The sequence below is a fragment of the Enhydra lutris genome, unplaced genomic scaffold, assembly GCF_002288905.1.
Source record: "Enhydra lutris kenyoni isolate GAN:26980312 unplaced genomic scaffold, ASM228890v2 scaffoldscaffold38, whole genome shotgun sequence".
Classification (NCBI taxonomy): domain Eukaryota; kingdom Metazoa; phylum Chordata; class Mammalia; order Carnivora; family Mustelidae; genus Enhydra; species Enhydra lutris.
This window is the reverse complement of record NW_019154122.1, coordinates 17,372,099-17,377,092: the sequence shown is the minus strand read 5'-3', so window position 1 is coordinate 17,377,092 and position 4,994 is coordinate 17,372,099. Positions and strand designations below refer to the sequence as shown.

Sequence of the window (4,994 nt, the reverse complement as noted above, 5' to 3'; positions counted from 1 at the left end):
AAGATGACAGACGCTAGAAAAACTATAGTAGAATTACATAAGTACAGAGCATTCCTCACCTCTACAAAACAAGGGGAAAGAATAAGTTTTAAAAACGAGTGAAAAAAGAAGATCAGAATTCCAAAAACACAGGAATAAAAATAATAATAGCCCTACATATTAGCATTCTACAAAGCTCTTTCCCAGGCTAAGGGCATAAACAGATTTCAGAAGCCTTTGCTTAAATTCACTGGGCTTGGGAGACTATTATAATAACCTTATACTGTAATCTCCATTCTACAGGCTCAGAGAGATCAGATAACGGCTCATCATTGGACACAGCTCATCGAGAGACAGAGCCTTTTTACTTTAAATGTTCTCTTTACATTCTTGCTGCAGGCTCAGCGGGAGATCCATGGGACAGGGAAGCAAAGGGAAAAGGCAGGTGGGACAGATGTCATCCAGAAACAAGCCATTGTAGGCAGAGGGCTGACTCCAAGGAGGCCGTACCCAGAACATGGGAGTTGAGGACGGCATTGAGTGGGGGCCCCAGGGTCTGACCCATGTGGGTTTTCATCAGAAGGCTCATTGTCAAATAGCTTCCAGATCAGGGAGGCAAGCATTTTCCCAGGGTCTTCCATGCCAGTTCTGATGAGATACTCATTCCACACCCCTCCTTGGGTGACCCCATGTACCTAGAAGCCCACCATCCCCAAATCCACATCTCCACTCCAGACCATTCTGTCTGGCTCTGGAATTCCAATGTCTTCAATGGCTCGTGTGAATTGCCACATGGATGACTCCCAGACAGAAGACATTTCAACATCTCATCGTGTCCTTCTAACTCATCCCCATGGGATGTCCACCACCTGCTCTTTTTCCAGGGCGTTCCATGTTGGGAAATGATAACTCAACCAATGGCTCATTCAGAAACCTGGAAGTTACCCTTGATCCCTTTATCCCTTTTATCCCACACACTTGACACACCTTCAGATTTTGTTGATTTTACCTCCAATTATGTCTCTGCGAAGACTTAACTTCTTTCCATCTAACAGCCAGCCACCAACTGATTTTGATATTTGTTATTAAATATGCATGAATCTTTGCAAAGTACACATCATTCTTTGATCATGTGCTATAAATGTCCTTTTGTTTCTTCCTATTTGCCTCCTGGGGTGTCAGTGTTCAAGATCTCTCACTGTCCGGTCCATTGCCTGCAACTGGGGATTTCCACCATTATTTATGCATCCTTTCCTCTCATGATGGACAACTAGTTTGTTTCCAAAGCCCACTACCACAGATGACTTCTCAGTGAGAAACTTCTGAGAACTTCTGAGATCTTACTCCTGGTGTGGGACAGCTGGGTCACAGGTATCCCCCTTTCCATTGGGTGGTTTGTCTCCTTCTTGATTTGTAGCAGTTTTATACTGATCTGATATGAGCTGTTTGATGACCACAGTGTCACAGTCCATGCAGGCTGCTCTAACAGAACACCACACATGGGGAGACTTATAAACAATAGGCATACATTTCTCACCATGCTGGGGGCTAGAAGTCCAAGATCAAGGTGCTGGCAGATTTGGTGTCTGATAAGAACACTCGTCCAGGTTCACTGATGAACGTCTTCTGTGTCCTCACTTGGTGAAAGAAGCAAGGGAGGTCTCTGGGGTCTCTTTTATCCTGGCACTAATCCCATCCATGAGGGCTCTACCCTCATGACTTACTCACCTCCCAAAGGTGCTACCTCCAAACACTATCACTTTGGGAATTAGATTTGAGCATATGAATCTTGGGGGGAATACAATCATTCAGTCTATACAGTGGACTATATATGTTCCCCCAAATTCATATGTTGAAACCCTAACACTCAGTTTGGCTATATTTGGAGATGGGGGCACTAAGGAAGTAATTAAGGTTAAATGAGGTCATGGGGTGGGGCCTGATGGTAGTTTAGTGTCAACAAAAAGAGACACTGAGCACTGTCTCCCTTCCTCCCTCCCTCTCTTGCTCCCTTCTTTCCTCCATTCATGCACACACACCAAGGAAAGGCCATGTGAGGAAGTGAGTTGTCACCAGAAACTCATCATGCCTCCTCCAGACTGATGAGTTCTGCCCACTGGAGAAAACTCCGTTTAGTGATCCTCTGATCTCTTTCTGCCCTTTCCGCCCTTGACATCGTCCACCGCAGAGAGAGGAAGGGTGTATCTGATTGGCAAGTCTGCGAAATACCCCAGTTGAGCAACTTCCTTCTGGCTCTACTGAGTTACTCCCTGCACACTCAGTGCTCCTCCCCTGCACACCCATCCCCAACCGGAGGGAGGCCTGCCCCGTCAGGAGGTCACTGCAACTGGATAGGAGGCCTGTCCATGCCTAGATGCAGAAGCAGAGCTGTTTGTCCTGACTTTAGCCCACATCTTGCATGTTAGCCCTTACTGATAACAAAGGTGCTGTTGTAATCTTTTTAAAAAGCTGGATTCCATAGTTTGATTTCCATCTCCATGTGTTCAGAAGTTAGAAGAGGAAAGAGGTGCTGGAATTCTGTCTTCTGAAAGGTTCCAGCAGTTGAAGGGAAGCAGTCATGTGTTGTTGGAACTCCATCATCTTCTCTCTCAGCACCGTGACGAGACACTTCCTACCCAGCTGGTCTGTAGAGGTGCTTCTGTCCTGTGCCACCTTCCAGTGACAGGTGGGTTTGTTCCTGAGCTCTGTCCTCCATGCCACCCCACACAGTGACTGCAACATTGGTCTCTGCATCCAGGAAAGAGCCATTCCCAACCTTGTGCCCTTTCTCTTCTCAAAATGTTCTTGACTCTTCCCACTCTTTATTCCTCCACAGAAGTCACATAAGAGGTTCATTAAGGTCCATGAAAAATTACTGAAGTTGCCTTTACTTTATAGATTAATTTGGGAAAGACTGATAATTTTTATGACATTCCATCTTTCTTCTCTAGTTATTTAGGATCACTTTCATGTTTACCAACAGAAGTTAGTCATCTGTGTGAACGTCTAGCACATCTTTTGTGGGATGTACTCTCAATACCTTGTATTTGTTTCCTGTCGTAAATGATATTTTAAGAATTGTTGTGTGTGGTTATTGTTTGTCACTGGACTAAAGGCATACTGCCATTTTGAGGGATGAACCTTGGAACAAGAAGCTGTACAGAGGTCTCTCATTTATACTCTGAGTTGGTCTCTGTTCTCTGGAGTTTTCTCTGTGCCAGTCACAACTATGAATAACGATGGTTTGTATTTCTTCCTTTCTAGTCCTTGTAATGTTGATTTCTTCTCGTGTTCCTGGGCTGGTCAGGATCTCCAGCCCAGTGTTTGAATACAAATGCGCATCCTTGTCCTGTTTCCGACTTCAGGATTGCCGTTGTTGGTGTGTCTCTCTACAGTCCAATGTTTGCCATATGTGCACGGTGGCTTTCATGACCCATGCGTATGCACACATGTGTATACACACACAACTCTCAATTCTGTGACCAGTAACCATACACGTGTGTGAACACACGTACAACGGAAACAGACACCACTCTAACTTACTTCTGACACCATGATTCCTTCTGACATTTTTTATCCTCTTCTATTCTGCTCTGCCCTACCTTACCCTATCCTTTTCTATCCTACCATCTACTACCCTACCCTACTCTATACTATCTTACATTATCCTACCCAAACCTATCCTATCCTATTGTATTCTACCCCATCCTACCCTACCCTATCCTACTCTGCACCATCCTATCCTGTCCTATCCTATTTTGTTTTATCCAATCTTATCTTATCCTATTCTATCCTATCCCATTCTATGCTAGCCTATCCTAGCGTAGCCGACCCTATCCCATTCTACCCTACCCTACCCTACCCTACCTTATCCCACCCTACCCTACCTTATCCTACCCTACCCTATCCTATCCCATCCTACCCTAGCCTGGCCTAGTCTACCCTGTCCTATCCTATCCCATCCCATCCTATCCTATCCCATCCTATCCTATCCTATCCCATGCTGTTCTATTCATTAATATTTTCACCAAAAATGATCTCACAATGCTAAAATGCATGACAATCCACAGTTTAAAAATAAGGACATTGCTTAAGAAGGCTTATAGGATCAGGAAATTCTCTTCCACTTGTAAGGCATTTTACATTTTCCTGCTTAATCATGAATGAGGTTGCTTGTGAACTATGAGATGGAAAAGGGTTAAGGATGACCCCAGGGATCTGGACCTGAGTTGCTGGAGAATGGTCTTGTCACCTCCTGAGATGGGCCCTGGGAGGGGTGTGTGCTGGGGGAGATAGGAGGTCAGCAGTGTGATATGCCCATCAGACCCTGAGGTAGAGGGTTGAGGCAATTGGATACAGGAGCCTAGGGTGTGAGGGCATAGGTCCATTCTTCCCTGGGCTTCTGCCCATTCACATAGTCCCATGATGTTAACCGCACTTGTGTTCCCCTGTAAGCTGTACGTCCCTCCCATAAGCTCTCATGTGCTCTGACCTGCTTATGGCAGGAAGAGCCTTCAAAGATCCTGGGTTGTTAACTTGTCTTCATCATAGGTTTGTATTTCCTTTGAGGGTCCTCTAGATGGGGAGGGAGGGTCCCTCCGGGGTGGGATTGGATTTGCTAATGTCAAACATCACAAAGGCATCACTAGACCATGTTGATAAGATAAGCCTTAACGCCTGATCACAGCTCCAAGTGATTTTTTTTGCTCATACAGATTATTTTTCCCCTCATCCTAAATCCGGGCAGAGGCATCTGAACGTCCTCATCTCTCCTCATACAGATGGAGTTCATGCTGTCTTTGAGGCTCAACAACGAACAGTTGCACTTTTATTCAAGGTCTTGGTTCTGGCTCTCCCAGTTTGGGTGTTTTCAGCCTCATCTGCTGGTGACCTCTTGATGTTAAAGCTCAAGCACTTATTTACAAGTCCACCTGCCTCCTTACCTGCCAGCCTCACCTGCCTCCCTCACCTGTCCCCCTCACCTGCCAGCCTCGCCCCCTTCCTCACCTGTCCCC

The 4,994-nt window shown here is 45.7% G+C and overlaps 1 long non-coding RNA gene across 1 annotated transcript in view; it reads left to right on the top strand.

Moving 5' to 3' along the window:
• Positions 1-2,538: 2,538 nt before the first annotated feature.
• Positions 2,539-4,994, top strand: part of LOC111154742 — a 6,801-nt gene continuing 4,345 nt past the window's right edge. The window contains exon 1 of the long non-coding RNA XR_002641100.1: positions 2,539-2,665. This is a non-coding gene — a long non-coding RNA (uncharacterized LOC111154742). The remainder of the gene's footprint in view (positions 2,666-4,994) is intronic.